This window comes from Atractosteus spatula, unplaced genomic scaffold (genome assembly GCF_055471065.1).
Source record: "Atractosteus spatula isolate fAtrSpa1 unplaced genomic scaffold, fAtrSpa1.hap1 Scaffold_7, whole genome shotgun sequence".
NCBI lineage: Eukaryota > Metazoa > Chordata > Actinopteri > Semionotiformes > Lepisosteidae > Atractosteus > Atractosteus spatula.
This window is the reverse complement of record NW_028296901.1, coordinates 439,513-463,263: the sequence shown is the minus strand read 5'-3', so window position 1 is coordinate 463,263 and position 23,751 is coordinate 439,513. Positions and strand designations below refer to the sequence as shown.

The 23,751-nt window shown below is 55.2% G+C and overlaps 4 non-coding genes and 1 pseudogene across 4 annotated transcripts; all 5 read right to left on the bottom strand.

Annotated features, from left to right (window-relative positions):
• Positions 1 to 1,357: 1,357 nt before the first annotated feature.
• On the bottom strand, positions 1,358 to 1,545 carry LOC148805576 (U2 spliceosomal RNA). The gene has a single exon (XR_016090231.1). It is a non-coding gene; the product is annotated as a U2 spliceosomal RNA (small nuclear RNA).
• A 3,065-nt stretch (positions 1,546 to 4,610) lies between these two features.
• On the bottom strand, positions 4,611 to 4,803 carry LOC148805575 (U2 spliceosomal RNA). Its single transcript, XR_016090208.1, has one exon. It is a non-coding gene; the product is annotated as a U2 spliceosomal RNA (small nuclear RNA).
• Positions 4,804 to 8,073: 3,270 nt separating this feature from the next.
• On the bottom strand, positions 8,074 to 8,275 carry LOC148805574 (U2 spliceosomal RNA; annotated as a pseudogene).
• A 6,364-nt stretch (positions 8,276 to 14,639) lies between these two features.
• LOC148805573 (U2 spliceosomal RNA) lies at positions 14,640 to 14,833 on the bottom strand. The gene has a single exon (XR_016090234.1). It is a non-coding gene; the product is annotated as a U2 spliceosomal RNA (small nuclear RNA).
• A 6,031-nt stretch (positions 14,834 to 20,864) lies between these two features.
• Positions 20,865 to 21,052, bottom strand: LOC148805572 (U2 spliceosomal RNA). Its single transcript, XR_016090183.1, has one exon. It is a non-coding gene; the product is annotated as a U2 spliceosomal RNA (small nuclear RNA).
• Between the last annotated feature and the right edge of the window lie 2,699 nt (positions 21,053 to 23,751).

The following is a 23,751-nucleotide window of genomic DNA, read 5'->3' as shown; positions in this document are numbered from 1 at the left end:
CATTGTTGCTCTGGAGCCCCAGACACACGTAATTCTCCAGCCTGCCACTTTCCTTAGCCTTCATGATCTTCTCGGAAGCGCCACGATGTCCTTTCTCCTCCACGAACGAGAGATCCATATAGCGCTGCGCCCGATTCCCCTGCAAGCACTTGATATCCGCCACGTCCAAACCCAGGATCCCAAAAAGGATCTCCTCTTCGAAGACGTCCCTCCCCGGCATCTCTCCATCCGGCTTCCAGATGAAGCGGATGGTCTTCCGGATCTTGGGACCCTCCTCAGCCGTCCTCGCCGCCCCGGGATCCGCAGCCATCGTTCCGCAGCCTTTGCGGCTGCCGAAGCAGCCTTCTCACCAAAACCGAAGTCTTCTGGTGTCCAAGCGTCCAATCCAGGAAACGAAAATCCGAAGCGCAGTCCAGGCCAATCCAAAGTCCAAATCCGGCAAATCCAGCAGCGTAGTCTCCTCCAGGCGGTGTCCTCTCCGGTCTTCTCTCCCCGGTCTTTTGGTGTTACCTCAGCCGCGGGCCTGCCACGTACTAAGGATCGCAGCCAAAAGGCCGAGAAGCGATGCCCGACGCCGGCCTTGGGCGGGCGCGCGGGCGTCCGGCTGGCGCGCAGCGGCGCAGGCCGACGCCTCTGGAGCCCGGTCCGCACGCGGCTGCCGGCCGCCCGGACTCCGCTCTCCCCCTCTCTTGCCTGCCTGCTTGCTCGCCTGCCTGCCCGCCAGTCCCGGGCGGGGGCCCTGCTCTTTGATCTCCTGTCAACGGCCCGACAACGACCGCAGCCGCGGGGGGCGCCAGCCGGCCGGCCTCCTTAGCTTAGGCCCCTCCCACCAGCAGCAGCCGTGCCGAGTGAGCTGCAAGCGAAAGCGGACCGTCGGCACCTGCGGGCAGAGGCAAGGGGCAGCGCTCTCTCGGGAGGGACGGGGACACACACACACCTGCCTGCCTGCCGAAAAAAAGAAAGAAAAGGTGTATATACTAAGTTTTTTGGAGGGAAAACGGCCGGCTGTCGAAAGGGGCCCGCCTGCAAGGACGGGGACACACACACACACACACACACACACACACACACACACACACACACACACACACACACAAGCCACGCCTGCCTCCCTGGAAAAAGGAGGAAAAAACTAAGTTTTTTGGAGGGAAAACGCACGGGAGCCGAAAAGGGGGCCGGCCTGCTTGCCGAGAGAGTCGAGGCGCGGGAAAGTGCACGGAGGGAGCACGGGAACGGGGAGGGGGAGAGAGAGAGACACAGAGACGCACAGATGGACGAGAGACGAGACCGGAGAGGAAGGAGCTCCGGTCCACCTCGCTTGCTTGCTAGCTACGTCTGTCTTTTCACCGCTGAGAGAAGGTAGTGCACCGTTCCCGGAGGCGCTGCAATACCGGGCCGATGCGTGGAGAGGACGGAGCAAGCTCCTGATCCAGCTCCCTGTTCCAAAAATCCGTTTAATATGTGGTCCCCCGATGGGGGACGTATCAGATATTAAACTGATAAGAACAGATTTTTTTTTTTTTTTATTATAAATTTACAAACCATTATCGCACAAAAACTCATACACTGTATCATTCAGAAAATAAACAAGGTTAATTCCAAAAAACCAGATCCCAAATCATCAACCAAAAACCTTCTACCAAGGTACATTACCATAACTCCACCCATTATGCTAATCCACAACCCTCCCGTCACAGTTTCAACCCACCTCTAACAGAACCCCTTCTATTCAGATTCATTCTATAACAAAAAAATTCTTCCATTAACAGGCCCTTTACATCACAAAAAATCACACAATATACCATCCATGACAAGAAACCCAACAAACTTGGTTCCAAAGGGGAACAAATCTCAAACTATCACATCACAACAAACCTTCTGCCAAATTACATTACCATAACCCCACCCTTTATGCAAATCTACAACCCTCCCTCCCTTCCCCAACCCGCATCAAACAGAAAACCCCTTCTACTCAAAAACCCATATCTCTCTGTATCATCTCCCAGGCGGAAGCCAATCACCCTCCTCACACTCGACTTCTCTTTCCTTCTCACTCCCTTTCTCACTCACATTCTTCTTAACCCCTTCCATGCCACGACTGCTCTCCTCAGATCTCTTCACCTGTAGTCCTCCCGTTGTACCATCTCGTTGCTTCTTTCTTTCAGCCTTTCTACGTCGTATCCTATCCGCAATCCACTCATCCTCCCCTGACTCAACCTCCCCCCGTTCCTTACTTACATTCTCACTTGCATTCTGCTTAACCTCTTCTTTGTACTGGCCGCTCTCATCATGTCCCTGCGCACATTCCATTTTGTCACCACTCCCACACTTTCTCATTTCCTCACATACATTCTCACTTACACCCTTCTTGACCTCTTCTACACACCCACCACTCGCATCGGTCCTCTGTGCATCTTCCATATTACCTCCGTTCGTTTCCGCACTAGTCCCTCCCTTCTCCTTTCCCTTTACTAACACCTCCCTTGTTCTCGCACTAACTTCTCCTCTCTCCATCTCCTTCACTGACATCTCCTTTACTCCCACACTAATCTCTCCCTTCTCCTTCTCCTCTACAGACACTTCCCTCGTTTCCACCCTACCCTCCCCCTTCTCCTTCTTCTTCACTAACACCTCCCTTGTTTCCCCACCAATCTCTCCCGTCCCCTTCCCCTTCTCAGGTACCTTCTCTATTTTAACCCTGGCCTCCCCGTTCCCCTGTCTCTCCCTTATTCCAACTTTATTCTCATCCTTCCCCCTCCCCTTCCCCAATGCCCCCTCTGCCTCCCCACCACCTTCTCCCTTCGCACACTCCCGAGACACATGTCCTGTTTCTTTACACAAGAAACACCTCTTCCCCTGCACACATGCCTTTGCCATGTGACCCGTTGTCTCACACAGCCTACATCGTACCAACGTACACTGCCTTGCAAAATGACCCCGCTCTCCACATTTATAACATGTAAGGGGCTGCCCAGAATACTCTAGGTACCCTTTACGAGTCCCGATCTTGAAAAAGGCAGGGGGGTGTATCACCCCCTCTGCCACTGCCGTCCCCAGGCGCAACCTCATCTGGTATGTTCTTTTCCCAGTCCACACTCCGTCCGCTTCTAAATCTCTCTTCCCCGCTCCTTGTAGATCCACAAATTGCTGCAAGAAGGAGACTATGTCCCCCTCCGGAACAAAGGGATCACCCATGTGCACAGTCAGCACCTTTAGTTCCCCAACAAACAGGGGTTCGACTCGAAAGAGCCGAAGTGGTGCGTCCTCTTCCTTCTCCTGCACCTTCCTCCAAACATCCAAACATAAAGCCTCCGACATCAAAGTCAAGTCAAAAATCCCCGAAGCACCAAAGTCCTGTAAACACAAAATATCTTCTAAACGTAAACCCAAACCATCCACCAAAACAAGCTTTTTGAACTTAGCTCGGTCCCAAGCCTCCAGTCCATCCCGGCTCCTCGGCATGAAACGGAGAGAGTCCTTCCTCCGCTCCTCCTTCAGCCAAGAAAACCCCGCCGACTTCCTTCCGTTCTGCTCCATCCTCCTATCGTCGTCCGCCAAACGTCAATCCGCTCCACACCAGCACCGCAGGCCGTCGTTTTCCACCGCAACACTCCTCCTTCCACCGCTCAGCAATCCTCCTCGTCGTCCTCGTCACCATGCGCCGATTCTCCAACCTCCAAAACCCCGACTCCCGACTCCACTCCTTCCGGTCAGACCTTCCGTCCCCGCGCCTTCCCGACCCCCTGGACTAAGACCTCGGAATTGCGGGCTTGCCTGCTTAAACCTTGATCTTAGCCAAAAGGCCGAGAAGCGATGCCCGACGCCGGCCTTGGGCGGGCGCGCGGGCGTCCGGCTGGCGCGCAGCGGCGCAGGCCGACGCCTCTGGAGCCCGGTCCGCACGCGGCTGCCGGCCGCCCGGACTCCGCTCTCCCCCTCTCTTGCCTGCCTGCTTGCTCGCCTGCCTGCCCGCCAGTCCCGGGCGGGGGCCCTGCTCTTTGATCTCCTGTCAACGGCCCGACAACGACCGCAGCCGCGGGGGGCGCCAGCCGGCCGGCCTCCTTAGCTTAGGCCCCTCCCACCAGCAGCAGCCGTGCCGAGTGAGCTGCAAGCGAAAGCGGACCGTCGGCACCTGCGGGCAGAGGCAAGGGGCAGCGCTCTCTCGGGAGGGACGGGGACACACACACACCTGCCTGCCTGCCGAAAAAAAGAAAGAAAAGGTGTATATACTAAGTTTTTTGGAGGGAAAACGGCCGGCTGTCGAAAGGGGCCCGCCTGCAAGGACGGGGACACACACACACACACACACACACACACACACACACACACACACACACACACACACACACACAAGCCACGCCTGCCTCCCTGGAAAAAGGAGGAAAAAACTAAGTTTTTTGGAGGGAAAACGCACGGGAGCCGAAAAGGGGGCCGGCCTGCTTGCCGAGAGAGTCGAGGCGCGGGAAAGTGCACGGAGGGAGCACGGGAACGGGGAGGGGGAGAGAGAGAGACACAGAGACGCACAGATGGACGAGAGACGAGACCGGAGAGGAAGGAGCTCCGGTCCACCTCGCTTGCTTGCTAGCTACGTCTGTCTTTTCACCGCTGAGAGAAGGTAGTGCACCGTTCCCGGAGGCGCTGCAATACCGGGCCGATGCGTGGAGAGGACGGAGCAAGCTCCTGATCCAGCTCCCTGTTCCAAAAATCCGTTTAATATGTGGTCCCCCGATGGGGGACGTATCAGATATTAAACTGATAAGAACAGATTTTTTTTTTTTTTTTTTTATTACAAAATACAAAAGTCCATACATCAAAACTCGTTATAACCAAAAACCCCAAATATCAAACCCAAATCTCAACTACACCAAACGTATATCAACCATTCATTAACATAACCCCACCCTGTATGCAAATCAATCCCTCCCCTAATCACAAATCATTCCCATACTCACAACACATAAAACCCACAAAGACCGTCGTTCACATCTTCAAACTTTTACATAAAGCTCCATACAACATCTTGCTAATCTGTTTACACTCCTCCCTCGTTTCCCCACCCATTCGAAACGCACCCGGAGTATCCCCTTCCTTCACCAATTCTATACAACACCCTGGAAACTTCCGTTCTACTTCTTGCACTGTAGCCAAGCATTTCTTCTGTTTGACCTTTATCCGTTTCTGCCAATCCTGGTTTAATTCAACCTGCTTCCACTCCTTACAAGTATTGTTCGCCTTCTCCGGTTGATGCCCCTCTGTACACCCTCTTCCACTTACTTGCCCACCATTGCTTCCTTTTTTCCCAGTACCCTCCACTACCACAGAACCTGTCTTCATACCTTTCTTCTCCCCCACGGCCCCTACGGACCCTAAGGGTGGAAAATTTTCTTCATTCAATTCAACTTCTGGCACCCTCGCTGCAGGTATTAAGTCCCACGGTATACCCGGTAACGGAACCTCGATGTGCCCTTCCTTCTCCCATTCTATTCTACATTGTTTCACACATTCCGCGTACTCCCTCTCCACATCGCTATCTGTAAGATCCCAGGTACGCATTCGATCTTCATTGGTGTTACTTTGTCTTCCTGTCGCACATACATCTACAGCTGCTCCTCTCGCCTCCTCTACTCTAGTCTCTGGTGCACTCCTCTCTGCTTGTTTATCACACATGCCAACCTCCCTCACCTCTCTGCCACTAGATACCGCCCCGTCCTCGCATTTTTCCATTTGTTTTCCCGCCTTCTCCCTCGGACGCCCCACACTTTCTCCAACATTCATACTTTCCACCACTTCCACTTTGGACAGCTCTACTTGCACACCATCCATCGGCGCCTCCACCTGTTCACCAACAACCCTTTCCGTACTCCCACCCATCCCCTCCTTATCTAAATCCATAACCACACTAACCCCCTGACTCCTGACCCTCTCATCCACCACACCTTCCTTATCTGTCTTCATCCCACCCTTTTCGCTCCCACTCGTGCATCCCACACAATCCCCTATCCTAACTACATTCTCCACTTCCTGCGTCACAACTTGTGCAACCCCCTTCACCTCCACCGCTAACTTACAATTGCCCCTCCCCACACTCTCATCCACACCCTCCTTATCTGGTACCTTAACAACACTGCCTCCTACTGTTTCATCCACACTTAGCCCTGCAGATCCCATTCCATCCCTCCTCATCTTATCCACTTCCTCCTCTTGCGCACTACTCAACTCCCCTTTCCCGTCAGCAACCCTTGTCTTTTCTTCTAACTTATCTTGCTCAGCCCTAACCGTCTTCCTCCCCACACAGCTTCTAAAAACATGACCTAGTTCCCCACATGAAAAACATCGGACCTCTTTCCTACAGGCCTTCAGTACATGCCCCCGTTCCTTACATCGACTACAAAACACCATAGTACATTTTGCAGCATAATGACCCAAAACCCCACATTTCCGACATGCGAGGGGCTGTCCTGGGTAAACCAGGTATCCCCTCTCCGACCCGATCTCAAAAAAGGCAGGGGGATGTAGCACCCCTCCCTCTTCTGTACCCCCAAACCGTAACCTCATCCAGTAAACCCGCCTGCCCGTCCAAACCCCCTCAGAATCCAATTCCCTCTCCCCCTTTCCCTGCAACAACACAAATTCATTCAAAAAAACCTCAATGTCCTCTTCTGAAACAAATGGATCAAAAACAAAAACAGTCATTTTCCGTAAACTTCCGGCAAACATAGGAGTCACACGGAAGAGGCTCAACGGAGCCTCTCCCTTTCTCTCCAAAATCTTCCTCCATAACTCAAAACAAAGCTCACTCGAAACCAAGGTTAACTCAAAAATCCCGCGATCACAATAGTCCTGCAAACATAGTATGTCCGGCAGTTTCACATCCAAAACCTTTTTCAAAACAAAAGTCTTGAACTTATCTCTGGTCCAAGTCCCGGGTTCCTCTCGGTCTCGCAAGGTGAAACGGATGGAGTCCTTCCGTTGCTCCTTCCTCGCCCAAGGATGTCCCGCCTCCATCTCCAACCACGGATCCGAAACGCACTTCCAGGTCCCAGGAACGCTCCGCCACCGTCTCCCGTTCACATCCACAGGCCAGCAATTCCACTCGTCGCCGCCGCCGTCTCGATCCTCCAAGCTCCAACCCAACGCTCCGCTGCTCCGGTCAATCCTTCTCCCGCTGCGTCACTCCTTCCAGCCTTTCCCGTCCTCCCGCCGCCTTCCCGACCCTCTGACTAAGACCTCGGAATTGCGGGCTTGCCGGCTTAAACCTTGATCTTAGCCAAAAGGCCGAGAAGCGATGCCCGACGCCGGCCTTGGGCGGGCGCGCGGGCGTCCGGCTGGCGCGCAGCGGCGCAGGCCGACGCCTCTGGAGCCCGGTCCGCACGCGGCTGCCGGCCGCCCGGACTCCGCTCTCCCCCTCTCTTGCCTGCCTGCTTGCTCGCCTGCCTGCCCGCCAGTCCCGGGCGGGGGCCCTGCTCTTTGATCTCCTGTCAACGGCCCGACAACGACCGCAGCCGCGGGGGGCGCCAGCCGGCCGGCCTCCTTAGCTTAGGCCCCTCCCACCAGCAGCAGCCGTGCCGAGTGAGCTGCAAGCGAAAGCGGACCGTCGGCACCTGCGGGCAGAGGCAAGGGGCAGCGCTCTCTCGGGAGGGACGGGGACACACACACACCTGCCTGCCTGCCGAAAAAAAGAAAGAAAAGGTGTATATACTAAGTTTTTTGGAGGGAAAACGGCCGGCTGTCGAAAGGGGCCCGCCTGCAAGGACGGGGACACACACACACACACACACACACACACACACACACACACACACACACACACACACAAGCCACGCCTGCCTCCCTGGAAAAAGGAGGAAAAAACTAAGTTTTTTGGAGGGAAAACGCACGGGAGCCGAAAAGGGGGCCGGCCTGCTTGCCGAGAGAGTCGAGGCGCGGGAAAGTGCACGGAGGGAGCACGGGAACGGGGAGGGGGAGAGAGAGAGACACAGAGACGCACAGATGGACGAGAGACGAGACCGGAGAGGAAGGAGCTCCGGTCCACCTCGCTTGCTTGCTAGCTACGTCTGTCTTTTCACCGCTGAGAGAAGGTAGTGCACCGTTCCCGGAGGCGCTGCAATACCGGGCCGATGCGTGGAGAGGACGGAGCAAGCTCCTGATCCAGCTCCCTGTTCCAAAAATCCGTTTAATATGTGGTCCCCCGATGGGGGACGTATCAGATATTAAACTGATAAGAACAGATTTTTTTTTTTTTTTTTTTTTTTTATGTTTTTATTACAAAAATAACAAACTACAACACACCAAGGTAAGACAACAACAACATTTCCACCATTCAAACAAAATAACAAATCAGCCCCCCCTTGGAACAATAGCAACACCCCATATGATATTACACTCCACAGTCAAAATCAAAAATCAGAAAGCCAAAAAGTATAAATAAGACGATATGCATATTAGTTCAAACAGAAAACCTCCAAAACACAGTCACCGAAAATATTTACACAAATTCCTTACATTACCATAATCCCGCCCAGTATGCAAAATTAATCCCTCCTCCATCCCCAACATTCCCATTATTATTATAAAACCAAGAAATACAGAAACAAAACCATACACAGAAAAACAATTCAACACCCCAAAGAAATTAACCCCTTCCACCTTTCTTTTGCCGCTGCAAAACCCCAACGCAGGACGTCCCACCGGACACGTCTGCTGACATCGTTTTTGACTTTATGAAATACCGACACGGCTGTAACACTACCGCCGTGCTCCACCAGTTCCTTCCTAGCTGCCCATATATAAAACTTAACTAAACTTAGTATAAACCATAACAAAAATTCTTTGTTCCATTTCCTCGCTCCCTTTATTCCTCGAATCACCACCCGGCTCGTTAAAACAAAATCAAGGGCGACTTTCTGCAAGAGCTCCTCGCAGTGACCCCACACCCTTTGGGCGAAAACACAACCCCAGAATACATGTAGTAGGGTCTCCACCTCAGAACAGTCGGGATGCGGGCACTTGTCCTGCCTGGACAATCCATGCCTGTGGAGCGTGTCCCTCACGGGCAACCTGTTCCAGAGCAACCGCCAGTTGAGGTCCTTGAGTCTGTGTTCTAGACCCACCGGCTGGATCTGCCTCCACTCCTCCTCCGACACCCCCACGACCGCAGGTTCCCCCTTCTCCATAATAACCCTATACATGTGCCTATGGTCCGTTGAACCCAAGCCCTTCCTGAACTCCGGATGTTTCTGGAGCCACACCACAGCATGCCTATAATGCCAAGGCAGCTTTTGTGCCTTCGGCGTTGTGTTCGTCCACACTACCAGGTGTTTCATCGTAGCTGCGAACCACAAACGAATAAAACAAACACAGAGGTGATCCGGGTCTTCGTATAGGGTTTTACACAGATTTGCAATGAAAATAGTGTCTAACTTCAACGGGAAGTCCGGAACAGCCCTACCACCCCCCTCCACTGGCCTGCACATGTCCGCCCTCCTTATATACTCATGCGTCCCACTCCAAACGAAGTGGAAGACCGCCCTCACCAGGTCTCGGCGGAGCCGAGCAGGCAGGGGGAACACGCAGGCCAAGTGAAGCAGCAGTGGCAGTACGTCCACCTTTAAAACTAGCACTTTCCCCGTGTATGTCAGCGACCTATTCAACCACAGGCCCATCTTTTGCTTAACCTTCCCCATCCTCAGGTCCCAATTGATCCTGGCCGAGTCCTGCGTATGGTAGAGAACTCCCAGAATCTTCACCGGCCCCGTCACCAAGGTAAGACCACCCGCCACATCTTGTCGTTCTTTCCACTTGCCAAAATATTTAACAGTACATTTTGACGTGTTCAAAAAAGCACCTGTCCCTCTGGTCTGACTCTCTACTATCTGTAGTACTTGTGAAAGGCTGCTGTCAGTGGTAAGAAACAACGAAATATCGTCCGCATAGGCAGCTATTTTTGCCTGTGCTCCCCCACTCCCCGGGACCACCACCCCTTCCACCCGGGGATCACCTCGAATCAGATGTAGAAAGGGTTCTATGTAGAGCACGTACAATAAGGGGGACAGAGGGCATCCTTGCCTCACCCCGCACCTGACTGGAATACCCATGCCTAGCTTACCATTAATGCATACCCTTGAGATGACATTGTTATACAAAACCTTGATCCATCTAATGAAGCCTTCGTCCAACCCCACTCTTTTCATCACCTCCCAAAGGAAAGTGTGATGTACCCGATCGAAAGCCTTGTTCTGATCAAGGTTCACAAGCATCATCTCAAGGTTCCTGTCTTCCACCCATTCTATCACGTCTCTGATCAACTGCAGGTTCCACTTTACGTTTCTGCCCTCCACACTGCAGGTTTGATCCCTACTCACCAGATCCGGCATCACCTTCCTCAGCCGTCTCCCCAATACTCTGGCCAAGATCTTATAATCGGTGCAGAGTAATTGGATCGGCCTCCAGTTCTCCAGATCTTCTTTATCCCCTTTCTTATAAACCAGAGACATGATACCAGTCCTCATCGTTCTTCCTAACTCACCCTCCTTCAGGACTTCATTATAGACCTCCAACAGCACCGGTAGTAACCTGTCCCGGAAGGTGACATAAAAATCTGTAGGAAGCCCGTCAATCCCAGGGGTAGTACCTTTTCGCAGGCCACCAATGGCTTCTCCTATCTCCGTCAGTGTTAGATCCCCACACACACCTTCCACACCAACCGTCTTCCTGTCGAAACCCACCAACCACTCATCCCACAAGCTCGCATCCACTGGTTTCTCTGAAAATAAAAACCTGTAAAAATTAGTTGCACACCTCACCATGCCTTCTATATCTCTGACAATGGACCCATCTTCTCTCCTCAGACCCTCAAAGAGAGTCTTCTTCTGTCTGGCTCGGACCGAGCCGAAGAACTGAGCTGAGCACTTCTCCTCGCCCTCCATCAGGGTGCCCTTAAGCCTAAACAAAAAATCCTTCGCTCGCTCTAACCAAAGTTCTTTCAGCCTGAGCTTGAGCTCTGAAACTTTTGCCATATCAAAAGCACCGCCCTGGTTGGAAGCCACATACAGATCTTCAAGTTCCTGCTGCAATCTCTCAAGCTCTCTTCTCTCTGCTACTTTCTTTTGGCAACAGTAGGAAATAGAAGCTTTGGAGATAGCCCTTTTACAGGCCTCCCACCAAAGAACCGCTGTCGGGTACCTCCCTCTCTGTAACTGGAAGCGTTCCAAAAGCGCAACTATCATGCTCTGATAATCGGCTTCCAATAACACTTTCGTGTTCAGCTTCCAGTAATTTGATTTAGGGTCCATACCATCTGGTATCAGATCAACCGACAGCAACAGATGATCTGAAAACCAAACCGGGGTAACCTGTGCCGCCTGTGTCAACCCACGCAGGGTGGTGAAGATATAATCCAGTCTTCTAAAAACACCCCTTCCGTTACTCCATGTGTGCATTCTCCCTCTCTGACTAAGATCTTTATGACCGTCCTTCAAAGAAAACCGTGATATTAATTCCTTAAAACTACCCACACTCGCACCACTCACGTCACACACATCCATATTAAAATCCCCTCCCATCACCACCACCCTATTAGTAAACAGATGTGGCTCAAGATCTCTTAAAAACGCCGCCTGGAGCCGCCTTTCGGCAGGCCCGTAGACAGCTATCAGACGGACCTGCAGTCCGTCCCATACACCATCTACGACCATAAGCCTTCCCGGGACTATGATATTGACATCGTTAGCCGTGAAATTCGGGGTTCCACAAAGGATCCCAATTCCAGACGAGTGCACTCCCCCTACGCTCCACCAAGACTCCCCTTTAACCCAATCTCTCTTAAAGGTGGCAATATCACCTCTCGTGCCTAAATGTACCTCCTGCAGGAAACAAAAGCCGAATTGGCGCGCTTCTAAATATTTAAAGACGCCAATCCGCTTAACATGATTTTTAAGCCCTCTGGCGTTAACCGTACATACTGTGCGACTCATGTTGGATCAAAAGGAGTCCGCAGCTGTAACCCGTCTCCCAAACTAAAGTCACTTTGTATTCCGATAGGGCTAAGGACATTCTCCATCCCACTTGGAACCTGCGGGGACCCCTCCCCCAGGGATGATGGACTTACCCCAGGATCATCGGAGGTCAGAAGGTGGGTACCGCCGTCTTTCCCGGACTGTTCTGAGGTCTCCGAAACAGAAACTTCCTGTTCCACCACTATGTCCCCTTGGCCCGGGGGTATGGGGTCATCGAGCGTACTAACCGCGGCTGAGGCTTCCAAGGGGTCAGCCTCCTTACCCAGCTCTTCACCCCCCTCCCTCTGTTCCCCTTCCTCCCCACCCCCCCCTTCCCTGCCCCCTTCCCCTTCCCCTTCCCCCTCTACACCCTCCTCCACCCCTTCCTCCTTCCTACCCCCTTTCTTACCCTCCCCCCTGGCCCTCTTTACAGCAATCGCCTTTTTACGTCTCAGCCTTCTCTGTCCACTCTCTCCATCTTCTACCTTCTGGACCTCGACGTCGCTGGTTTCCGAGTCCTCCTCGGAATCTAGGACCTGGAAACGATTGGTCACCGTCTCAAACAAGCACACGTCAGACCTCATTCTTCTCTTTTCAGCCGCCGACTTCCTCTTTGTGGCCCTGCTCGGCTGGATGGACCACTCCGGCGACCCCGATTCTGCCTCCTCCACCTGTTCGGCCCATGATGAGGTCCCCGGACGCGCCTCTTCAGGTACCTCGGTCGCCGTTGCTGGCTCCTCTGGTCTATCGCCTCTGTCCTCTCTTACGTCTGCACAAGGCCTCTGGGTGGTCGCAGCCTTCTGCGGTGGTCTGGTCTCGTCTCCCCTCGAGCCCTCCGCCGAGGTCCGCACCACATCTGCAAAACTCCGGCTCTTCCTCGGACAGACCCTGTAAACATGGCCTTCTGCCCCACATAGGTCACATGTCAAAACCTTGGTGCAATCCTTTGTGTCATGAGTTGTGGCCTTACACTTTCGACACACACCACCGGGACAGTTCATAGCCACATGTCCTCTCTGAAAACATTTCTTACATGTCACAGGTTGGCCCGGGTAAAAGAGGTAACCCCTATTAGGTCCTATTGAAAAATAAGCCGGGGGGTGAACCACACCCTCGCCCTCCGACGGCTTAGGTCTCAGCCTCACCGTATAGCGCCTCTTACCAGTCCACACTCTGAGGACGTCTAAATCTTTCTGGCCTTCTCCCTGGACATCCACGAACCTGGATAAAAAGGTAATTATGTCCCTTTCTGGTACCCGGTGGTTAAACAAATGAATTGTCAAAGTCCTGAGTTCCCTGGCGAACAACGGCTCTATCAGGAACTCATTAAGTGGAGCCACCTCCTTTCCCTCGCACACTCTCTCCCAAGCCTTCTCACAAAGTTCGTCGCTCGCGAGAGACAGGTCGTAAATCCCTCGAACCGGGAAGTCTTGCAAACAATCGATGTCCTTCAACTCGATCCCCAAAGCCTTCATCAGGACCACTCGTTCAAACCGCTCACGGTTCATCCAGTCCTTCTTCCTCTCCGCATCCTTCACCACAAAGCGCACTGTGCACCGCATCAGCCCCTCACGGGACAGAGGGTGCACAGCCGCCGGACCGCGGGCCCGCTCACCACCGCCGACCGCCGTCATCTTGGAGGCCCCACTTCGCCCCCTGGGCTCAACCCAGGGCGACTACCCGTGGTGACCTTTGGTGGACGTCTGCTCCGGTCTTCTGGTGGTAAGGATCCGCCCGTCTGGTCTGGTCTGGTTCCGCCGTTCGTCGTCTTCTCCTTCTCCTCCTCGCCTTCGTCGTCTTCACCTTCTGACAAGTCCTCGGACCGCGGTCATGCCACGTATCGTCGGAACTTGGCCAAAAGGCCGAGAAGCGATGCCCGACGCCGGCCTTGGGCGGGCGCGCGGGCGTCCGGCTGGCGCGCAGCGGCGCAGGCCGACGCCTCTGGAGCCCGGTCCGCACGCGGCTGCCGGCCGCCCGGACTCCGCTCTCCCCCTCTCTTGCCTGCCTGCTTGCTCGCCTGCCTGCCCGCCAGTCCCGGGCGGGGGCCCTGCTCTTTGATCTCCTGTCAACGGCCCGACAACGACCGCAGCCGCGGGGGGCGCCAGCCGGCCGGCCTCCTTAGCTTAGGCCCCTCCCACCAGCAGCAGCCGTGCCGAGTGAGCTGCAAGCGAAAGCGGACCGTCGGCACCTGCGGGCAGAGGCAAGGGGCAGCGCTCTCTCGGGAGGGACGGGGACACACACACACCTGCCTGCCTGCCGAAAAAAAGAAAGAAAAGGTGTATATACTAAGTTTTTTGGAGGGAAAACGGCCGGCTGTCGAAAGGGGCCCGCCTGCAAGGACGGGGACACACACACACACACACACACACACACACACACACACACACAAGCCACGCCTGCCTCCCTGGAAAAAGGAGGAAAAAACTAAGTTTTTTGGAGGGAAAACGCACGGGAGCCGAAAAGGGGGCCGGCCTGCTTGCCGAGAGAGTCGAGGCGCGGGAAAGTGCACGGAGGGAGCACGGGAACGGGGAGGGGGAGAGAGAGAGACACAGAGACGCACAGATGGACGAGAGACGAGACCGGAGAGGAAGGAGCTCCGGTCCACCTCGCTTGCTTGCTAGCTACGTCTGTCTTTTCACCGCTGAGAGAAGGTAGTGCACCGTTCCCGGAGGCGCTGCAATACCGGGCCGATGCGTGGAGAGGACGGAGCAAGCTCCTGATCCAGCTCCCTGTTCCAAAAATCCGTTTAATATGTGGTCCCCCGATGGGGGACGTATCAGATATTAAACTGATAAGAACAGATTTTTTTTTTTATGTTTTATTAGAAATCAGTAAAAAACAGTGCTTTCAAAAGTTTACTCTACCCTCCACCTTTACACCCATGTGATCAAGTCCTTCCATCTTTCGCGTGCTGCGGCGAATCCCCATCGGAGGACGTCCCACCGGATCTTCCGTGAGACGTCCCTCTTGACTCTCCTCAAGATGGCCGGCACTGACCTCTCCACGCCGTGTTTGACCAGCTCTGACCTCGCGTCCCACACGTGGAGCTTGGTCAGGCTGATCAGGAGCCACAGGAGAAACGCCGCATTCCATTTTCGGGAACCAGCCACGCCCTTCATCACCGTGTTCAGAGTCAGGAGGGACCCCAGGCCTACCTGTGCGTAGAGGTGCTGGCTGGACTTCCACACCCTCTGCACGAACCCGCACTCCCAAAAGACATGATTTACTGTTTCTTCCCCTGTGCAGCCGTGCCTCGGGCACTGGCTCTTCTTTGACAAGCCATGCGAGCACATGACGGCCCTGACCGCCATTCGACCCCACACGCCGAGCCAGTTCAGGTCCTTTAGTCTGTTATCCAGGCCCTTTGGCTGGGCCTGCTGCCAGATGTCACTGGGCACACCCAGGAGCGCTGGCCTGTCCAGTGCTGTGACCACCTGGTACATCTTCCTATGGCTCAGCGCGATGTCTTTGTCCCGTACCTCTGGATGTGCCCTCAGCCACTGCACTGCGTGTCGGTAGTGCAGTGGGAGCCGCTCGGCCTTCGGGGTCGTGTTGCTCCATGCGGCCAGGTGTCTCATGCTCGCTGCCAGCCAGAGGCTCACGAACCGGCCACACAGGTGGGGCGGGTTTCCGTGCAGGATGACGCACAGGTTGGCAACGAAAACACAGTCCAACTTCACTGGGAAGTTTGGGATCCCTCTGCCTCCTTCCATGGTAGGTCTGCACATGTCTATCCGGCGAATCCGTTCGTATGAGTGGCCCCAAACGAATGCAAAGACTGTTCTTACCAGTTCCTTCCTTTTCCTTTTAGGTAGGGGGTACACTACTGCCAGGTGGAGAAGCAAGGGCAGGATCTCCACCTTCAGCACCAGCGCCTTCCCTATCCATGTCAGGGATCGATGCTGCCAAAGGCCCAGCTTCTGCCTGATCTTCCGGAACCTGGCCTCCCAGTTCAGCCCTGAGGGGTCCAGGGTGTGAAATAGGACCCCCAGGATTTTCACCGGGCCGGCTGTCTCTTTCAGTCCTCCGGTGATCTCCGGTGCATACGACCAGGTTCCAAAAAGCTTCACCAGGCTCTTGGCGCGATTCAGTTGGGCGCCGGTGCCTCTGGAGTAGGCCTCCACGATGTCCAACACTCTCCCCAGACTCCTGTCAGAACTGAGGAAGAGTGTCACGTCATCCGCGTAGGCCGCGGTTTTAGCTTCCTGCCCACCTCCACCTGGCACTTTAATTCCCTCCACTCCGGGATCCTTCCGTAAGGGATCCAGCAGCAGCTCAAGAAAGATGACGTACAGCAGGGGCGAGAGTGGACATCCCTGTCGCACACCACACCTTACCGGAATCCTCCTCCCTACTGCTCCGTTGACTCTTACCCGGGACGTGGCGCCGTTGTAGAGCGCTTCGATCCACCTGACGAAAGCGTCAGGCAGACCCTTCCTCCTTAGGAGTGCCCACAGGGTCTCATGGTGGACCCGGTCGAACGCCTTCGCCTGATCTAGGCTCACCAGCATGAGCGGCAGGCCTCTGTCCTCCACCCAGGCGATGGTGTCCCGGATCAGCTGCAGGTTCCAGCTGATCTTCCGGCCTGCCACGCCACATGTCTGGTCCGCCCCGACCAGCTCCGGCATCACCGTTCTCAGACGGCCGCCCAGCACCCTGGCCAAGATCTTATAGTCCGTGCACAGGAGCTGGATCGGCCTCCAGTTTCCCAGGTCCGCCTTGTCTCCTCCCTTGTAGATCAGGGTCACGACGCCGGTCTTCATAGAGAGGCCCAGTTCATTGCTGTCCAGGGCCTCATTGAAGACCTGCACCAGAAAGGGCTCTAGCTGGTCCCAGAAGGTGCGGTAGAACTCCGCTGGTAGGCCGTCGACTCCGGGGACGGTCCCCTTCTTCAAACCAAACAATGCTGTCTTGATTTCCGCCCCCGTCACAGGCCCGACCAGCGAGGCGGGATCGTCCACCGCCTTCTCGACACCCTCCAGGAGCCTCTCCTTGGTGCTGGCGTCGATCTCCTTCTCCTGAAACAAGGCTGCGTAGAACCCTGTGGCACACTCCAGCATCCCGGGTAAGTCCGTGACTGCAGTCCCATCTTCGCGCCGCAAGCTTTCGAAGCAGCAGCGCTCCTGCTGCCTCCTCACGGCGCTGAAGAATTGGGGAGAGCACTGTTCTTCTCCCTCCTTCCAAACTCCCCGCAGCCTGAAAAGAAAGTTCTTTGCTCTCTGCAGCCACGTGTCTCTAAGCAGGCTCCTGACGATGGCAATCTTCTCGCCGTTGAAGGCGCCCCCCTGATTCAGTTGCTCGTACAGTGCTTCTAGCTCCTCTTGGAGCTGGGCGCACTGGCGTTCCTCCAGACTCCGCCGGATCCAGCAGTATCGCCTGGTGACCGTCGCGAGAGTCTGTTTACACGATTCCCACCAGTGCACCGCCGAGCTAAAGAGCTCTCTTCTCCTCCCCAGGTCTTTCAGCACTGTCCCAATCTTCCTTCGGTATCTCTCCTCTTGTAGAACCTGTTTGTTCAGCTTCCAGTACCCAGCCTGGAAGCGCGGGTCCTCAACACCGAAGGAGATCGTGAGCAGCTGGTGATCCGAGAACCAGGTAGGGGTCACTTGCCTGCTTAATGTTGTCCACTTCACAGTAGAGAGGATGTAGTCGAGGCGTCGAAAACTCCCTCTCCCGTTGTCCCAGGTGTGGTGTGCGACGCTCTGAAACCCGTCTCGAAGGCCGAAGTCCGCGATCAAGGACCTCAACAGATGAACTCCCTGTCCGTGCGGGTCTCCCAGGTCGATGTTGAAGTCGCCGCCGACAATCAGCTCCCTGTTGGTATACAGCACGGGCTCCAGGTCTTTCAAAAAGGAGCCCTGCTGCCTTCTGTCTGCTGGGGCGTACACGTTGACTAACCTTATCTTCACTCCCCTCCAGGTTCCGTCCACCACCAGCAGACGTCCGGGAATCACTGAGCTGACTGTTTGGGCGGCGAACCCTGGCAGGCCGCACAGGATACCCACGCCAGAAGAGTTCACCCCTCCGACGCTCCACCACGAGGGACCCCTCCTCCACTCCCTCTGAAGGGTCCTCACGTCGTCGAGGTCCTTGAGATGGACTTCCTGCAGAAAGGTCACATCCAGCTTCCTTCGAGACAGGTAGGAAAACACTGCCACTCTCTTCTCCTGCTTCCTCAGACCCCTCACGTTAGCTGTTGCAACTGTGAGGGTCATGGCGGGTCTTGAGGGAGACTGTCACTCTCCATTCCCTCCGAGCGGCTGGAATCCGGAGAGCTCGCCGTCCCTGCTGTACTTCCTGAGCTGCCATCCTCCGTGTCCATGAACTGGACTGGGGTATCCGGGGCCTCTTGCTCGGGAGTAAGCGGTGCAGGCAGGCAGGCGACTACAGGGCTGCCTTCGTCTGTCACGTTGCCCGACACTGAAAAGACGGCCATCGGTACCGCCCCTGACCCCTGCCCTGGGGGGAGAGATTCCGAGGTGCTTTCGGCCTCAGAGTCGCTCAAGGCCGACGAGACTCCCTCCTCCTCTTCCATCCCCTCAGAGTCTGCGAGGTCTCCCGGGTCTTCCTCCTGGCCTTCCTCCTCGACCGTCTTCTTCTTCTTTTCCTGCGTCTCTTGCCGGCGTTTTCCTGCCCGCAGCCTCTTCGTCTTCCTCTTCTGCCCCGCGCTCTGCAGGGCCACCATCCCCTCCTCCTCTGCTGGCGCCGGTGCAGGCGCAGTTCTTCCCCCGCCCATCAGGGGGCGCCCCTTCCTCACCACTTCCGCCCAGGTTCCAGCCCCTCCGTCCGCTCCCCGCGATGTTCCCGGTCGTTCGCTGTCCGATCCCCGGGCTGCCTCCCGCTGCTCCATGTCTGAGCCCCACGATGTTCCTGGACGCTCACCCTCCTCTTCTCCCTGGCGCTCCTCCTCCTCCTGTTCCCGTCCCTGTTTCCTTCCTCCCCTCTTTTCTCCCTTACCGGGGGGCCTGCTGCTCGTCGGCCGGCCTTCCCCCTCGCTGGCCTCATCCGCCTGCCTGATCCACTCCTTAACTGCCTCCTCCGTGGCCGCCTTCTCCGTGGCCGTTCTCTCCTTGGCCGTCCTCTCCGTGGCCGCGCCCCTCTTGCTGCACTGCCGGAAAAGGTGGCCTCTGTCCCCGCACAGGGAGCACTCCTTCACCTGGCAGTCTCGGGTGTGGTGTCCCGGGCGGCCGCACTTCCCACACTTCTCCGCCGTACATGCCCCCTCACGGTGCCCGGTGGTCCGACACTTCCTGCAAAAGTCAGGCTGGTCCCAGTAAAACATGTACCCCCTACCTCCTCCGATTGCGAATGTGGCCGGTGGGTGGCTGTATCCATCCTTGGAGTTCTTGTCCCGCCTCAGTTCCACCAGGTACCGACGCTTTCCCGTCCACACAGTGCGTGTGTCGCTGAGCACCAAAGGCCCAGTTCTCACATCCACATACCTGCTCAGGAAGGTAGTCACGTCGGCATCCGTCACAAAGGGGTCAAACATGTGCAAAACCACCCACCTCTTGCTGTCGCACTGCAATCCACCACACTCATACTCCCGGAATCCGCCGCTCTTAATGATGTCGTTGCATTTCCCTACCATTCTTTTGTGGGTGTCCGCACTGATGAAGGTGGTATCGATGAACTTCTGTGGCTGGTTCCCCTGCACGCACTTGATCTCTGCTGCCTTCAGCCCCAAAGCACCAAACAGGACATCATCCTCAAATTGCTCCCTTCCCGGTGGTGCCGTCTCCGGTTTCCAATGGAAGCGGAGGGTCCACTTGATGCTGGGGTCCTTCCCAGCCCTCCTCGCCTCTCCTGGCTCTGCAGCCATGGTTGGGAGCAGCCTTTCGGCCGCCAAACAGCCAAGAGATGCAAAGCCGGGTAGAAAAAGAAAATCAAAGGTTCCGACGTCCAAAAGGCAAAAAACGTAATCCAAAAGCAATCCGGGTCAATCCAAGGCAATCCAAAACGTGTCTCCGCAACGCTGTCCTCTCGGTCTCCTCTCACGGTCTCTCCGCCGCCGCCCTTCTCGTCCCCCAGCCAAGTCTTCAAGCCGCGGGCCTGCCACGTACTTTTCCGATCTTAGCCGAAAGGCCGAGAAGCGATGCCCGACGCCGGCCTTGGGCGGGCGCGCGGGCGTCCGGCTGGCGCGCAGCGGCGCAGGCCGACGCCTCTGGAGCCCGGTCCGCACGCGGCTGCCGGCCGCCCGGACTCCGCTCTCCCCCTCTCTTGCCTGCCTGCTTGCTCGCCTGCCTGCCCGCCAGTCCCGGGCGGGGGCCCTGCTCTTTGATCTCCTGTCAACGGCCCGACAACGACCGCAGCCGCGGGGGGCGCCAGCCGGCCGGCCTCCTTAGCTTAGGCCCCTCCCACCAGCAGCAGCCGTGCCGAGTGAGCTGCAAGCGAAAGCGGACCGTCGGCACCTGCGGGCAGAGGCAAGGGGCAGCGCTCTCTCGGGAGGGACGGGGACACACACACACCTGCCTGCCTGCCGAAAAAAAGAAAGAAAAGGTGTATATACTAAGTTTTTTGGAGGGAAAACGGCCGGCTGTCGAAAGGGGCCCGCCTGCAAGGACGGGGACACACACACACACACACACACACACACACACACACACACACACAAGCCACGCCTGCCTCCCTGGAAAAAGGAGGAAAAAACTAAGTTTTTTGGAGGGAAAACGCACGGGAGCCGAAAAGGGGGCCGGCCTGCTTGCCGAGAGAGTCGAGGCGCGGGAAAGTGCACGGAGGGAGCACGGGAACGGGGAGGGGGAGAGAGAGAGACACAGAGACGCACAGATGGACGAGAGACGAGACCGGAGAGGAAGGAGCTCCGGTCCACCTCGCTTGCTTGCTAGCTACGTCTGTCTTTTCACCGCTGAGAGAAGGTAGTGCACCGTTCCCGGAGGCGCTGCAATACCGGGCCGATGCGTGGAGAGGACGGAGCAAGCTCCTGATCCAGCTCCCTGTTCCAAAAATCCGTTTAATATGTGGTCCCCCGATGGGGGACGTATCAGATATTAAACTGATAAGAACAGATTTTTTTTTTATATTTTATATAAAAACAAAACGATACACAAAACTCAATCACGCCACACTCTCACAGCCCTACACCTAACTCAGTTCCCTAACACATACAGATCCTTCCACCGCTCTTTCGCCGCAGCAAATCCCCACTTTCGCACATCCCATTTCACTCTGTTCCCTATGTTATTCCTCACCCTCCACACCACAGCACCCACAGATCCATGCACACCATGCTTCACCAACTCATTCCTGTCCTGCCATACATACGCTTTGACTAAACTAATCAACAGCCACACCAGAAATCTCTCATTCCATTTCCTAACACCCACCACACCCCTTAACACCATTGCATAAGTCAAACGTTCCGAAGTGAAAAATGAAGGCATCCACCGTGCAGACTCCCCCCACACCCGTTGCGCAAAGTCACACTCCCAAAACGCGTGTTTCACTGTCTCCTCCTTGTGGCACTGAGCACGGGGGCAACTCTTCTGCTTAGTCAAGCCGTGTTTGTACAAAATCTCTCGTACAGCCAGTCTATTCCACACGCACAGCCAGTTCAAGTCACGTAACCTATTGTCCAGATGCTCCGGCTGTGTGCGCGCCCAGACCTCGCGAGGCACTCCCACCACTGCGGCACTGCTGTCTGTTCTCAGAAGACGGTACATTAGCCTGTGGTCCAAAGAAGTAAGTCCCACCTTCACCGCCAGGTGTACTTTGATCCAGTGCGCAGCGTGTCTGTAGTGCCACGGCAACTTCTCAGCTTTGGGCGTAGAATTCGTCCACTGCACCAAGTGTCTCATGGTATGCGAAAACCACAGACGCACAAAGAAAAAACAGACATGCATCGGGTCTCCTTGCAATGCCACACAGAGACTGGCAACAAAGACACAGTCCAACTTCAGGGGCAAGTCCAAAACCCCTCTACCCCCTTCTTCTATCGGCCTGTACATGTCAGTACGTTTTACGTACTCGTACTTCTGTCCCCATACAAAAACAAAGACAGACCGCACCAAATCCTTCCTCATTCTTGCCGGCATGGGGTAGACCACCGCTAAATGGAGTAGTAACGGCAGGACGTCAATCTTTAAAACCACCACCTTCCCGAGAAAGGACAAAGATCTGTGCTGCCACAAACCCAGCTTTTGCTTCACCTTTCTCATCCTTTCCTCCCAGTTGAGACGGACCGCGTCTTCTGGGTGAAACAGGATGCCCAGGATCTTGATCGGGTCCCTCACTACCGTCAGACCCCCAAACGCATCTTCCTTGGTCTGCCAAGTGCCCCAGTACTTTATGGAGCTCTTGTTCCGGTTCAGCTTGGTCCCCAGTCCGTCTTCATGCTCTTGAACTATATTGAGCACATGCTGCAAACTGACCTCTGAGCTCAGAAACAAAGTAACATCATCAGCATAGGCGATTACCTTGACCTGCCTGCCCTTGCTTCCAGGCACCACAACACCCTCCACCCGAGGATCCTCCCGGATCTGATCCAAAAAAGGCTCTACATAGAGAACATAAAGCAAGGGGGACAAAGGGCACCCTTGCCGTACGCCGCACGCCACTGGGATGGCTCTACCTACCCATCCATTGATGTTGACTCGTGTTTCCACGTTCCTGTACAGGGTCCGGATCCATTCTATAAAACGCACACTGACGCCCATTCTGGCTAGGATCTCCCACAAGGCAGCGTGGTGGACCCTGTCAAATGCCTTGTTCTGGTCCAGGTTCACCATCATCAAGGGCAGCCTCCTGTCCCTGGCCCATTCCGTGATGTCCCTTATAAGTTGCAGATTCCAGGCCAGCCTCCTGCCAGCCACCGCACATGTCTGCTCTTCCTTCACCAAACGGGCCATGATGTCCCTGAGCCTCATACCCAGGACCCTGGCGAGGATCTTGTAGTCTGTACACAACATCTGCAGGGGCCTCCAATTGTCCAGGTCGGCCTTATCCCCCTTTTTCTTGTAGATCAGCGTTAGCAAACCCGTCTTCATCGAGGGACTCATCTCGCCAAGTTCGAGGATCTCTGTAAAAACTGTACACAAAATGGGTTCCAAATGCTTCCAAAAAACCCTATAAAATTCAACAGGTAGGCCGTCCACCCCTGGGACTGTCCCCTTCTTTAGGCCTAGCATGGCAGTCTTGATTTCCTTGGCTGTAATCGGGCTATCCAAGCCATTAGTTTCGCCGCGTCGGAAACGTACCTGGGCCATCAGCCTGCTCCGCACTTCCTTGTCCACCGCCTTTTCTGCAAAAAGATCTTCATAATACTCAGTAGCACAACCAAGCATATCTGTTATGTCCTCCACCACCCTCCCATCCTTCTTCACTAACCTTTCGATGCAGACTTTCTCCTGTTGCGTCCTGACCAGGCTGAAAAACTGTGAGGAGCACTGCTCGTCCTTCTCCATCTGGATACCCCTTAATCTGAATAGAAAATCCTTGGCACGTTGCAGCCATTGAGTGCGCAAACATGCCCTTATCCTGTTAGCCTTTCGCAGATCGAAATCTCCTCCACAGTTGGCCTCCTCATACATGAACTCCAGACACTTTTGGAATCTAGACAGTTCTTCCCGCTCAGCTTGCCGTCTAGAAACACAATAGTCAATTGACACCGTAGATATTACCTGTTTACTGTGCTCCCACCATTCTACAGCTGTCCGGAACTTCCCACGCATCTGAGAAAGGTGTCCCAACAGGCGGCCGATTCGCACCTGGTATTCTCTGTCCTCCAGTACAGACCTATTTAGCT